The sequence below is a fragment of the Belonocnema kinseyi genome, chromosome 2 (assembly GCF_010883055.1).
Source record: "Belonocnema kinseyi isolate 2016_QV_RU_SX_M_011 chromosome 2, B_treatae_v1, whole genome shotgun sequence".
Lineage (NCBI taxonomy): Eukaryota > Metazoa > Arthropoda > Insecta > Hymenoptera > Cynipidae > Belonocnema > Belonocnema kinseyi.
Window position 1 is genome coordinate 150,884,285 of NC_046658.1, and position 16,148 is coordinate 150,900,432.

A 16,148-nucleotide genomic window follows, 5' to 3' on the forward strand; every position below is an offset into this window, starting at 1 on the left:
TTTGAAACCCCTTGAAAGATTTCGAAATCTACTTAAAAAATCACTTTAAACCTTATAAAGCTTATAATATTCCATCAAAGATTTTAGAAGTCACTGTAAAACTTCTGCAAAATCTTAAAAATGATGCATTTGATAGATAAGATCCAAGCAACGAGCGATGTTTTTACTTATCTCGTTTTAATAAGGCAAATCAACCCAGTGGGCAAAAAATTTAGCGACGTATTTACGACATCGTTCAACATCTTTACGACAACTTTACGACAACTTTACGACATCATATGCCCATGTCGTTTCGCTGTCTTTGCGATGTCGTCAAGACATCGTCAGGTCATACGACTTATTTACGATATCGTAAAAACACCTTAACGACATGGACATAGGATGTCATAAAGTTATCGTAAAGATGTCGTAAAGACGTCGCCAAATTTTGTGCCCACTGGGAACAGAAAAATTGTTGTTTTAGATACGAAGAAAATTACAGATCTCAAAGTTAAAAAATTCGAATCTTATTTACTCGTTCTTATCATGAAACATCACAAATAACGAATTTCCTAGAATTTCGGGAGAGTAACATGCAGTTGGTTTCTTAAACGAATTCAAAATATTTGTTTAATTATTAAATAAAACGCAAAATGCTTATAAATATTTTTTTTCAAATACTGATTCATGCTAATAATTTATTTAGATTAATTGTTAATTCCTTATTTGTTTCCACAACTCATTTGATACAATTTCAAGAAATAGAATACGCATAGTCCTTGAATTAATTTTTTTAATTAATCAGGTACAAGGTGGCGACTTAATCAGGTAACAGGCAAAAGTCTAGAATTTAATTAACAAACCAAGAATTTACTTCACTTTGGTTGAAAATTACCTCCTTTAACTGAAAATTTGAATGTCCACTTTTTGTTGAAAATTAATCTTTCCTTGTTTGAAATTTAAAAATTTGTATAAAAAATCCTCTTTGCGAATTAAATATTTAAATTCGACTATTTAAATGAGAACCCACATATTTGGTTAAAAATCGATTTTTTTGGTAAAAATTATCCTTTTATTTGCAAGTTGATCTTCGTATTTAAATTTTTTCTCAGTTAAAAGTTCAAGTATAATAGTTCAGTTTTTATAATTTTATTTAAAAATCCATCTTTTTGGTACAAATTAAAATTACTTGGCTGAAAGTTAAACTCTTTTGTACAAAATTAATTTTTTTGTTGATGATTCATCATTTTAATTAAAAATTCATTTTTTGGTTGAAATATGAGTTATTTGATGGAAAACTTGTTTTTTCTTCTTATAAAAAGGAATTTTTGCTGGAAATGTAGCTATTTTGTTAAAAATGTATTTCTTTTTCGTTTGTAAATTATTCTGTTTTTGAAACCATTTTTTAAAGTTACTTTGTTTGTGTGTGAGCAATTTTTTTCGGGGAAGTAACTTTTTAGCTAAAAAGTTAACTTATTTTAATTGAATATTCCATAATTATTACAGTTAAATATTGATTCGTTTGGTTCAGCATTAATTTTTTTTAGCTTTTCATGACCCGTGGAATATTTCGAAACGTACTGAATACGCTTTTAATACTTTAAAACCTCTGAAAATCTTATTGAATTGATTGAAATTTCTAGAGTTTAAGATAATATATGCTCTGCAGGGTAAAAAAATCATTTTAAAATTTCCCTTTATTTTTCCTTGACGATTTTTTCATTTTTCCTGATCATTAAATTTCAAATACCAGCATTGCAATTTTTAAATATTTTTAACATATGATTTATTATGAACAAAATAAAACAATATTTCAGAAAAAAAATTTATTTTGTTAATTAATTAATTAATTTATTTAAAAAGGGTTTTCTAACATAAGAAATGACTTTTCAACAGAAAACTAGAATTTTCAAAGAAGTGAATGAATTCTCAAGAAAAAGGCGTTATTGATAATGAAACTAACAAAGATAAAATTCCAGTTCAAAAAATTAATTTTTAAACCAAGAAGAACAAATTTTGTAACAAATTAAACATTTTTCAAACAAGGAAGAAAAAAATGATCACCTTAATGGATGCAACGTCATGCCAAAAGATAATTCTCTCTACAGAAATTGAATTTTTAACTTAAAAATGTAAATTTTAAGTAGAAAGAAAAATAATTTTCGAACAAAAAAGTTAAATTTTCACTCTAGGGATTTTCACCGAGTTTTTTTGGTCAAAAAATTCTTTTCATTGAGTTTTTAATGAGAAAATATCTATTTTCAAAAAAATAGTTTTACTTTAAACCAAAAAATAACTATTTTTGAACTAAAACTATGAATCGTCAAAAAAATGATCTCTTAAAAAATTGGTGCAGCCCAAAATTGTCAAGCAAAGTTGTTAAATCCACCAGCAAAGAAGACTCATTTTTATTAAATTTTCATTAAAAAGATTTCAGATTTACTCTTCAACACCAAAATATGAAGATTCAACGTAAAGGCAATTTTCTATTAATTACTTGAATTAATATGAGATGTCTATACAAAAGAATTCCATAAAGAAGGGGATAATTAAATTTTTCGTACATAAAGCTTATTTTCAATAAAAAGAGTCTAATTTTCAATCAAATAAATAAAAAATTTAACAAAGAAAATGAATATTCTACCAAACTAGAAAAATTTGATAAAGTTAAAAAAAATGTGTAATTGATTTTTCAGCTACAAACATTAATTTTAAAGGAAAAGAAACGACTTTTCAAAAAAAATAGTTCAATTTTCAAAAAAAGGAATGATCTTTTCACAAGAAATAAATTTTTTGACAATTCCGTTCAACATTCAACCAAGTGGTTAAAGTATCCAACAAAAAGATGAATTTTCAACCAAGAAGTTTAATTTTATGCCGAAAAAGACCAGTTTTCGGAAATAATTCCTTGTGTCTAATATGTATCGAATTTTCTGGCTGAGACATAATAAACTTAAAAAATTGCAAGAACTCCAAATTTATGTTACTTTATGAATAATAAAGGTTAAAGAATAGAAGTATTATAGTCCTTTTTTGTCAAATAAATCTGTTTTCCATCTTATTTGTATAGAGATAGCTTACCAGACTTAGCAGAATCCAGAAAATGCTGAATTCTAGTATTTTCAGTCTGCTAACTTAAATTTTTTATAAATTTTATCAAGTGTTAAAAATATTTTACAGATAAATACGTTTGATAAACTATTACGATACATACGAGTATAGGATGAGTAAGAAAAAACTATGTAAGGAAATGAAAATGTAAGGAAAAACTATGAAGATCTTGTATTTGCCAACAGAGAATTTTCTATTTGTTAAATTTAGTTATTCACAATAAATTCTACATATTATGATTTATTTGTAAAAATAATGAATCATAATTATGTTACTACACTTTGTTAGGATTGAAACAAAAACTGCAAATCTTATAAAAAAAATTATTGATAACAAATTCGGACAGTTTTCTCTCTTTTTTGGAAAAGCGAATTTTTGTAATCCTTTTTTTCATAGCGTGTATCGTCTGTCCAAAAATTTATTCATATTTTTTACTATTAAAAACAAAACTATTTATCTGATAAAAAGTGATACTTTGACTGCTAAGTTATTATTTATTTGAAAAATGTTCTTTTCTCTCCAAAATTAACCAATTAAAATTTTTTTTGATTAATTCATTAACCGAAAATTTGAATTATAAATTTGTCATGTTCAGTAGAAAATTAATGTTTCTGGTTGAAATTTTTTTTTACGTTAAAAATAAGCTTTTTAATTGAAAATTAATTTCCTAAAATAAAAATTTACCTTAATTTGTTGCAGAAATTTTCGTTCATAGGCATTTAACATGTTTAGTAAGAAATTTATTTTGTTATCGTTAAAAACTGGACTATTTCAATGAAATTTTTTCTTTTGCTTAAAAATTTATCACTCTAACCGAACTTTCAAAAAGATGAATTTTCATTAGAAAATGTGAATCCCAAGGTAAAAAAGATTTCTGAAAAAAGTGGTTTAATTATAATTTTCACGCCAAGTTTGCAAGTCCCCCAGCAAAGTACATTCGTTCTTAACCAAACAGTTGCATTTTTATTCAGAATTTTTTAATTAAAAAGACAAATTAAACCAAAATTAAAGTTTTTCTATAAAAAGATAAAAATAATAAAACAACTGAAGTAAATGAATTTTTAAATTTTTAATCATTTTATTTGATGAATTTATTTAATCTGAGATACTTTCGAAATAAGGTATCGCTCTAAAAGTTTGGGAAAGGATCGAGGAGATAATAAGGCGCTTGCGTCTGCTTTCTTTCGGTCGAAACTGTGAAAAAAAAATTTCGAAAAAAATACAAGTGAAAGTTATGGTAGATCGGTACTATTTTGAGGAAACACCGACCGTATTGTAAAATCCTGTTAAAAATGTAAAAATTAATGTTTGCACTTGAAATGGAAATTAGCAAATTTGGTATGGCATGCGTATCAGCTGTTTCAAAGAAGCACAATCGCAGCGATTAGAAAATTTAACTACCACCGAAAAAAATATGTAACTAGATTAGTTCAATAATACCTGGTACTAATATGCTTCGCATAAATTAGAACTCAGTAGGTAAAAAAGTCGAACTGGATCTCTTCATTTAATTTGTAATTTTATCGGTTTGAATATAGAACCGACGCTATATCAATACTGAATTACATCGATTAAGTAAGTATTGAAATGCAGCAGTTCTTCATGTAGAACTCGCAACGTTCATAAGTTGAATGTCAGCTGTTCTAGAGCATGGAAACAGATAAAGTTCCACTTTCGTATCGGATACGTAACGAAATTTGAATCACAGTGCGTCGATATAGATATACTCGCTATGCTTCGCTCCGTTCGACTCTGCTGGTTCGAATGACAATGAACAGTGAGGATTCAACGAATCTGTGAGTCACGAGCTTCGCATGAGCAATGCGCTGAGTCGAGGCGCCGGACACATACTGTCCGTCGCCGTTCGTCGTCATTCGAACCAGCAGAGACGAACGGAGTGAAGCATAGCGAGTAGTATATCTATATCGACGCACTGTGATTCAAATTTCTTTACCTACCTGATACAAAAGTGGAACTGTATCTGTTTCGATACTTTAGAACAGCTGATATTCAACTTAAGGACGTTGCGAGTTCTACATAAAGAACTGCTCCATTTCAATACGTACTTAATCGATGTAATTCGGTATTGCCATAGCGCCGGTTCTATACTCAAACCGATAAAATTACAAGTTAAATGAAGAGATCGAGTTCGACTTTTTTACCTACTGAGTTCTGATTTATGCGAATCGTATTAGTTCAAGGTATTATTGAAATAATATAGTTACTTATTTTTTCTGTGTAGAGTTCTGAGCCAGTTATGTTGCTTTGAGAACGGTAACGAGAATGAGAATTAAAATTAGAGTTGAAAATTCAGCTCTTTTTTTTTTAAGTTTGTCTTTTTTATTTGAAAGTTTATTGTTAAAAAATTCATAGTTTGATCGTAAAAACTGGACTCAAATCTTTTTCAACAGAAAATTCAACGATTTTTTTGAAAATTAATGTTTTTGATTTACAAGATCATCTGTTATAGAAGAAATTTCATTTTTTGTATAAAAATGCAACTTTTTGGTTAATAATGGTTCTTCTTTGCTTGATAATTCAACTAATTTGTTTAAAAAATTTGGTTGAATACCTTTTTAATGAAATCTCTTTTTTGGTTAAAGATTTGTATTTTGCGTTAAAAAGTTATCTCGTTGGTTAAAAGTTTAATTACATTGCTGGAACTTAATCTTTTTCAATTGAGAATTAAACTATTTGGATAAAAGTTAAACGACATTGTGAAATTTTTCTTTATTGAAGGTTTATTTCTGGTTGAGAATTTAACTTTTTAGTGGAAAATACTTCTTTTTTCTGGCCAAGGATTTACTTATAAACAGAAAATGCAGCTTTTCCATTTTTTTAAGATTGATATTTTTTAGTCAAAAATCCGCGTTTTTTTGTTGTAAAAAAGATATTTTTGAGTTTGAAATTTCCTTTTTTTTGGGTAAAAATGGATCAGTATCGTAGAAAATTCATTTTTTTTAACAGTCATATTTTGTGAAAGAGTTATGATATAACATAAACAATAAAAATATTGTTAAAAATTAAGAATTCTTAAATTTGCTTTACTTCTTTTATATTCTCCTAAGTTCTGTAATATTCTCGGTTATATAACTTGAACTTAAATTCTGGGAAATTTAAGAACTCTAACTTTAACTCCTCCGCGAATGTGGGTAATACTGATTGCATGATTACATGATAAAATACAAATATCGAAAAAAAAGGTTCTCCTCTCCAGACGACCGTGCACTTCGTGGAGATATATAAAAGAAACAATGAGATGACTACTAGTACGTGCATTTGTAGAATATTCATTAGTTACACAACAGTAAAGATTCTTTTTTTGCACATCTCAGTTCTTTACAAGAAGAAAATGAGATTCAATGGAACCGGATTGGCTTCAGCGATTTTCTTTACTTATATTATTGGTAAATATACATAACTAAAATCAGATTTATGTACAAAAGCATATTTTTTTTCACAAAGAATCTTATTGTATGATTAGAGATTTTTGTGAAGTCAGAAACAACTATATATTGTGCTGAAGAAATTCGGCAGAACTTAAAACCTTCTAAACCTTTTATATTTTTCTCAAATACTTAAAATGCATCTGAAAGCTCATGGAATCCTAAAAGTTTGGTCTAAAATCCTAATATATTCATTAAAATAATTTCAAATATCTTAGAAACATTCAAAATTATTTTTAATCCGTCTTATTCAACTGAAAATTCTTTAAATCAATTAAAGTCACATAAATTTGTATAAAGTATTTTGAAATCATTTCAAATTTCTCAGAATCTTATTATATGTCTCAAAAATAATCGTTTTATTTATATAAAAAAAGTCAAAATGTTTGTTTACATCAAAAATTAGTTAAAGAATGGAATTAAATTTTTTTACAAAATAGAAAAGTATAATAGAAATTATATGTGAGATATACAAATAAATAAATTAAATAGGACGATGGTCGTAGGGGCTAAAGCGCAGGGCTTGGACCCACTCCGTCGGCTTGTCGGTTCGATTCACGCCTCGCACTCTGGAATAGGCTGGGGCAAAGAACCAACATTGTGTGTCCAGGAAACTCCTGGGTGCAGGAAAGTGTTCCAGTTCAATCCGAAACTCAGCGCACTTTGAAATTTTGAAATTGGATAATACCTTCAGTCTGTTCTTTGAGGGTGAAATCTCGAAATTTCACTAAAAAGCACTAAAATTTAAGGTTTTGCAAAAATGGGCTTAAAATCGATACCGATGCCTTCCAAGGGTGACCTTACGATGAAAAGTCATCAGAGGGTACTTAGAGGTCCGTACCGAATCGCCAAAGTCACCCCATGCCAATCCTCATGGAGGGGGAAATGGCTCAAAATTGCGTATTTTCGAGCGAAACGCTTAAATACTTGTGCAGCTCCTAGCTCACTGAGTTCTACTACTTCGAGTGAGCCAGAGCACACCAAGTGGAGGTGGCTGCACGTCGGGCTTTACCTACGCCCTACCCAACCAACCAACCATTTGTAGAACGTGCTTATTTAAGTCTCAGAGTCATTAATTACACCCAGAAAAGTCTTTCTTAGTGTCAAATAAGTTGAAAGTCTTTCGAGAAAGAAGTGTGGCGCGTATCTGTCGGTCCCGAGACTCGGGACCGATGCCTTGTTTTGACACCTCTGTTACCAGTCTAACAGTTCTTTTCACCGCTACAGTGTGACAAGGAAATAATGTAAAGTCCCAGTATGATACCAAGCCATCGGCCATAGATAGCTTAACGGTAAGTTCATCCTCTGTTATAGGAATTAAAACTGGAGGTGCGGTAAGTGAAACATCTGTCTGTTCCCAATCAATCATTTCTGTGTAATCATTACCTCCAAAATTAATTTTTGGCACAATATTTTATCTAACAACTATCTGTTACTTATGTTTTGCTTCCAGGATTTTGGTGAGTGTGTTCTGGCGAACGGTAAGCCTAGGTTCGGTTACCATTCCCAGAAGTATATTTTCTGGCATGGCAGAGAAGCCGTTTGTCGGAATGGAAGTGTTTACCACATTTCGGTACTTCAGAGGAAGAAACCTTGACAATTTGATTGCTTGGAAGAGGTGCGGACTCACATCAGCGATAGACTTATCCCATCTGATGTGGGACCACTGAGGTACGTATACTGTGAATAAGTATTTAACTAATACATGCAGTTTGTTTGTGGGTCTTTTTCTTGATATGTATATACTCAGAATTCTATTTGCAGTTGTTAGCCAGCGAGCCATGTTGATGGGGCGTATCTTCCGGGAGGCCAGCTCAGGAAAGCACGCTCCGAACCGTATGGCATCTGATATCTCATAAAGACACGTTTGATCTGAGCTGAGATCAGTGGGCTCAATCTCAAGTGAGTCACACTCAACTTGTTTAAAATTTATAACATCGAGGGTCTTACAAGTTGGAACTTGTCCCCCTATTGGCCCTGAGTATTTGTTCGGACCAGAGGTAGGTCCGTCAGAGCCCACGACTACCACTGCATCGAAGCCTGCATTCAGTTCTGTTCTGTTGTTGGGCATGGCTCGATGATATGACGACGTGGCCTACGTATTTAGAACCTGGTTCGGCCACCAAATATATGTGTTCCTCGTTAATAAATCCGGAGGCTGTCAATGTTTCATCTTTCCGAATATCAAAGTATAAGCCACGAACAAAATCCTCCTGGCGTGATTCCTCCTTCAACTTGGAGCCTATTTTAATTTTCTCGCGCCTTATTTTACTTTTATCTATAACTTATACCATATCTTTGATCAACTACTGCTGCTTCCTCAAAGAAGGAATATAAATCTATATCCATATTAATCGTAGAGGAAGATGTGAAGGCCGATGCAGCAGGAAAGCTTTCCCCACCCTCGCCCCGTTCAAGTCTGCCTCTTTTTGCATTATGTTCTGCTCTCTTATGTATTGTTTTTGTTTCAGAGACATCTACGCTGGCGAGTCAACGCACTTACAAGCGGCTATATTAAATAATTCAGGGCAGTACTCTTTGAAGGCAGCGATTTTCTCTTCCTTATTACTTTGAGAAGTTGTATTACTCTTCAATGAATTTTCCAACGTAGTGTTTTTTTTATGAAGATTTGTGAGACATTCCTTAATGCGCTGCTCTGAGTCCGTTGCGATAAAGGCACATTCCCAAATAACTATTAGTTTGGAATGGACTTCTTTAGCAACGGCTCCGAACGAACCAACGACGAGACAATGAGAAGAAGAAACTATAACGACAACGTCAACTAGTACCTGCGAGTGAGCGAACATTAGGCGTGAGCGGACAGTACGAGCCATTGACAGGTTCTGAAAAGTCTCAACAGCGCTTGACCAGAGGGAGGGAAGAAGGATACCGGCGATTGGGGGGGTCCAGCTTAAGTGTAGAGGTGGCACAGACGCTCGTGTCCTCGTCGACAGATATGACCCAGGGACCGCGCAATTATTTAAGCGTCTTACTCGAAAATACGCAATTTTGAGCCATTTTTATTGGTTTTTAGTGAAATTTCGAGATTTCACCCTTAAGGAACAGACGTTTCCTGGACGCACAATGTTGGTTTTTTGCCCCAGTCTACTCTGGAAGAGCCTCGGTGGCCCATGCGGTAAACACTAGCCTAGCAACGGGATTGTTAATCTTGAGAGAGTCGTAGGACCGGCACCTCTAGAGAAAAAGGTTTTCTCTAAGTACTTAAAGCTTGGTAGTTCGGAACCCACCTCAGACTGTAGAATCCCCTCCAACCACCGAGTAAGTGTATAGGGGATGTGTAAAGGAATAGTGAAGAGGGTTCAAGAAAAATGTGAAACCCTTAGGGGATACATTAAAAGCTTCCATTCCAAATAAATAAATTTTCATTTTTCAATTATATTGAATAAAACAGATTTTAACTTATTTTTAAAAATTAGAATGAATCAATTTGTGGTCATAGTTTAAAGACTAAGAGTTAGTTACACATAAAATTTCTTTAATTTGTGAATGTAAACATTCATTTTTTTAAATTGTTTATATCTCTGGAAAATAAATTGGAACCTCTTAAAATAACCTCAAAGTAGAAGACATCTTGGCAGCGAACGTCACAACATAGACCTTTGTCCATGCCGATGGATGTTGCGTCCTTTAAAAACAACACAAAAAGTATTTCTAAGGTTTGAAATTGAAATAGATTGAGAAATCCTTTAGCAAATAATTTTCTACAAATGACAATCTTTTATACAATTACTTCTGTTTCGAAATATAAAATGTATTGCTAGTCACGGCGACAGGTACAAAAAAATAAGCAAGGTATTGTGGGCCGTTGTTTTTTATTTACTAAGAAAGTTCATACTGATTATACTAAAAACTTAGAAGATGAGTAGTCAGATACTATTTTCAGTCTGAATTCAAAACTCGATACAGAAAAATACTCCTAGTTGTCAAAGGACGACATCTTATGTGTCGACGTAACCTCAACAATATTTTTGAAGACACTCATATTTGCGTGCGTATTTAGTGTATATTGCATTACCTTATTTCAACTATGAAACTTGTTATGAGGTACTGAAATGAAAATCTGTTCCAATTTTTCCAATAATACAACCAGTAGTTTTAACAATATACTCCATGGTTTTAAAGTAGCCTGTCTGTGGAGAATTACCTATATGCTCATAACATTTTCCCGATGTTTTAGTTTGCTCTGGTGGAGAGATTCTGTCCAAACTGGGCACACCCCCGAATCATTTAACTCATACAACGATCGTAACATCCAGAGTAGGCAGGGCAAATAATATTTAATACTGGGATAAAAAGGATTTACGCCCACTCCAAGGTGTTTTTGACTTCCACAAAAGGGGTGCGTCGTTGGATGGTCCCGCGTTCGCGCATTTCCCTTCAATGAACTTGTTACTCGTGCAATGTGTGATAGCAATGGCAATATGTATATGTATAATTTGATTAATAATGTTAAATATTATTATCGTTTAGATGAAGCAACGAAATATGGCGTAACAGAAAATTTAGCACCGGTAAGTGGGCCAGAGCGAATTACTCGTGCTAATCAGAGCAGAGTACTTTGAAGTTCAAATATGGTAATTTCTAATGGCCGGTTCGCAGTAGCATGGATTTTTATACAACTTTAGATTAGAGATTATATTTTACAATCAGGAAAATGCACCATTGATTCAAATAAATATTCCTATAAAAAACATGTGCTTTCATTTATTGCCTTGTTGATCCAACTACAATTTCATCGAAGGAATTGACTGTTAAGAATCCATTTAACAGTTTTTGTTCTTCAGCGTTGATTTGTATTTTCATTGAATACCCTACTAAGCGTCAGCTCCATTTCCTTGCTGTGATTACAAAATTTTGTAAAAAGAATATACAATTTATATTTTACTTTTGATCCGGATTAATTAGAGTTTTCTAGGAAACCCATGTAACATCTTGTCAGATTCTGGTCCTCTCTTACCACGGGTGACAAAACAAAACTAATTAATCAACGATCGTGTACTTTTGATTTTGCCATTCAAGGTGACCACGGCAGTGCCACTACTATTAAGTTAAAAATAATCAATCCAGACACCTTTCCAAGAGCCGAGTAAATATCGCCATTGTCGCAGTAATATTAACAAACCCATCTTTGACAATTTCCCAAAACACTAGTTTATTTTCTTAATTTTCAAAATAATATTTATTAACAAAAAAAAACAACTTGTACGTCAAACGTACCGCCTCTCTGCTTTATTCAAATAAATCCGGCTAAACCTTTTGAAACAAAAAACAATCACTTTTGATATATTGCGAAGACTGTAGTTGATGTCGCCACAATAATCTTTAAGAACCACCAACAACAAAGAGCAGCATATGTTACTAACGTTTACATACCATAAAAGACAAAACCAATACAAATATGAATTTTCTACAAAAATTATGAAATTTTAAACTTCGAATGCTTCGAACAGACAATTTTCGAATAAAATAAATTACTCCTCAAGCCCAACCCGAAAAATTTTTAAGGAAGAAGTAGAATAAATATATATTTTTATCTAGAAAATTTATATTACACAAACATTTTTCTTGAAAATATATTTAAATTTGCAACCAAACATATTAATTTTCAACTTAAAGTAAATTTCATACATTTTCATTGAAAAAATTTTTTAAAAAATGTCAACAAAATCGTTTATACTTTTCGACGTTACGATTTGTAATGATTTAATTTCGTTTAATGAGAAAAAATTATACTAGAAAAGCAGTTGCTGTAATTAAAAAATATAGATATTTAACTGACAACTAGACTATTATGTGCGCGCGCACACTTTTATACTCATTTTTATAATTTGCTCAATTTTCTAATAACAATTCATTTGTTAAAATGTTCTGAAGACTTATATTCTTGTTGAAATTAGATTCTGAAAGAATGAATTCAGTATACCAATGCATCGTAAAATGTACGAGTACTATTATTAGGGAGCGTTCATATATTCCGTAACGTTATTTTAAACACTTTTACCTTCCCACACCCTAGCTGCAGTTAAGTAATATTTTTTTTGTATTATTTTTAAAAAATTAACAGTTGTTTTGTAAATAAAAATTGATTTTCAGGATGAAGTGCGGTATAGATATAAATTAAACAATATTTTGACGTAACACAACAGTCCTTTTTTGATATTTGTTTAGTTACACACATTTTAAATTTATTTACAAGGGAAGAAGTATCAGCATTATTCCAAAGAATTATATAAGTTTTATCATTTTTATGAAACAATTAGGAAAGATTTTTAAATATTCAAGATGTGTCAAGAAAAGAATGCAGAAGATTTAAAAAATATATATTTTATTTTACAGGATTTTACAAATTATTAGAAAACTTTCAGCCTTCTCGAAAGATATTCAGGTCTTTTATAATTTCAGAAGGAATAATAAATATTCCATAAATTTTCGGAAATGCTTCCAAGGTTTAGAATATTTAATGTCTATGCAAAGCCTCCTGAATTCCTAAAAATATTTGTAAATGAATCAAATTTTTTCTTAAAATGTTGAAAAATCATTTAAAGTGTAAAAAATTTATATCAAAACCTTCAAAAATTTCTTGCGAATTTGAAGAAAATTTTTCTTAAAATGTTGAAAAATCATTTAAAGTGTAAAAAATTTATATCAAAACCTTCAAAAATTTCTTGCGAATTTGAAGAAAATTTTTAAATATTTGTGAATATTTCATTTTCGCCAACAAAAAACCTAGATTAGGAAAAATATATATTTTACATGATTTTGCAAAATAATAGGAAAAGTTCGAGCCCTTTTAGAATTAAATATCTACAGAATACTTCTTAAATTCTTAAAAATATTTTTAGCTGACTGGAATTTTTCTTGAAATTTATAAAAGTTATTTAAAATCTAAACTGCTGCCTAAAATATTAATTAAGGGCATGTGATACTTTACCATATGGGTTTTCAGTTTTTTACACATTTTGTTCACAAATTTTTATTTGAAAAAAAACATTAGTGTTCAGACGTTTCCGTTTTTAACGTCTGGCTTTCTTTTTGTTTAAGAACTTTCACATAAATCTGCATTTTTTAAAATCTCCTGCAGTTTAAAAATCTTCTCTATTCTTGTAAATTTAAGAAATATTTATAGAATTTTATGGTTTAATTTATTTTTTATTTTTTAATGTTACAAAATTAAAACATTTTGATTTAAAGTCTTGTACACTTTTTCGAAATTTAAGGAAATATTTCATGTTTTAAAATCTTTATTGACTTTTCTGCTGAAGCTCATTTTTCAAATTAAAAAATCTTAAGAAATTGTTTTGGGAACCTTTTTTAATGAGCTCTTAGAAATCATTAGTAAAAAATCGTTTGAAATTTTCCCATGAAACTAAACTATGTATTTTTCTTTCTCTTGACGTCCTAAAAAGTTAAGTTTACCTAAATTTGAATTAAATCGTTTAAATTAAATTAAGACGCTTTTATTGTTTTAATTCTTAAAATAAATTCTTTCGATATTTTATTTTACTTATCTCTTTAAAAATTAAAACAACGATTACCCATATGTAAAAAAACAAAATATTTTTTTCTTCTGAAAAACTCCGGAATTATAATATAATAGCAAAAAAATTTATAATTGAATCTTTATCTATTTCGGTGTTGTGAAAAAATGATTCATCTAACAATTCATTGATTTTTTGATAAATGACAACTCAAAAAGCATTAAGCAATCATTTTCATTAAAACATAAGAAAAATGTTTACTCTACATTTTTTCTTAATATCACATTCATTTTTGAAAATTTGTTTTATTGGTAACTTTTGACACTAATTTCAGAAAGAAATCAAACGTATTTTCATATGTTTTGAAAAATCAAATGCAAAGACACATTTCAGTATATCAGAATCATTTGAAAAATTATCTAATGGAAATAATATAATTGAAAATTTAAATTAAGTTTTAATATTCAAATTATATTCAATATTCCATTATATAACCTTTAAGTCAATAATTAAATTATGTTACTTAAATTTCAGGAACTAAGTTTTAATCTTTATTCACTTTAATTATCAGAAAACGTTAATTAGCTAACAATCAATTGACAATTTTACAAAAGAAAAACAATTAAAATATAGTTATGTTATAAAGCATTTCAAAAACTTTTACTTTATATATTTTTTCTTATTTAACATTTTATTTTAGAAAACTTTATTTAATCTTAAGCTTTTAAACTGATTCCAGAAAATGTAACCTTCAGTAGAATTAGTTGTTAATGAATTAATCTGTTCACAAAATAAAAACATGATACAATTATTTTCATCGTAACATTCAAATAATGTTAACATTATGTGTATATTCTCCTTTAAATTTTTATACAGCATTTCCATACGTCTAATTTATTAGTAATCATAATTCACAACATAAAAAGCATCAAATTATTTCACTGAAATAATAAATTTATTTGTACTCTACTTTATATTTTACTTTTTTTAATGTTTTCTGTACTTATAATTTATTAGTAACCTTTGTCACTAATTTAAACCAAGATGAAGAAAGTGTGAAGAAAATTATCAGCTAATAATAAATTAAATGGTTCACAACATATTAAGCTTCAAATAATTTGTTTCATTGAAATAACAAATTTACTCTTACTTTATATATATTTTAAACTTTCTTCCTGAAAATCTTAGTTTATAAAATAGTTTAAAGTAGTTTAGTTTATAAATACTTGTTTTTGTAAGAAACAAAACACTTGTACATATGATTTTGACAATTCAATTCATATAATCATTTCAAAACATCATCAACATTTCGAAAAACTATATAACTCTAATAGAAATAGGTTAAACATAAATATGTTTTTATTAAACAGTTCATGTCTTATATCAATGAATGCAATTTTCATGTAATCAAATATCGTTAAAAAAATAATTAGTTAAAAATAAATAATTATTCTGTTCATAAAATACAAGGCGTTAAAGAATTGTTTTTATAATGAGTTATTCAAATCATTTTTACTTGGTGTTTTTCTAAAAATTTGTATTAGTCATAAAATGTTTAAATATTCCAGAAAAAAGTAAAATATATTCTCTGATCATTCAGAAATCATAATTCCGATACTCATTTCACAACAAAACAAACATTGGAATAAATAATCAAATAAAAAAGTTGTATTTCAAATATTAATAAAATGTTATTATATCAATTATAACCGGTATTTAATAATATAACATTCACTTAATTAATCAATTTGTTAACTCAAATTTAATTTTTAAAATTTGATCTTTATGTAATTTGATTTGTGAAAAGTATTAATTAACTAATAATTAATGTATCTGTTTATTACATAAAAAGAATTAAACTATAATTTTCATTTAAAAATTAAAATAATTTCCCCTCTCCCTTTTTTAATTTTCACTTTCATTTTTGAAAATTTGATCCCTTGGCAACTTTTGATACTTATCCCAGAACAAAATTAAAACACGCTTATAAAAATTAATTGCAGATACTCATTTCACAACATCAGAATCATTTAAAAAATTATTTAATTAAAACTGTGGTATTTGAAGTATTAATTCACTTTTATCATGCACATTATATTCAATATTCAATCAT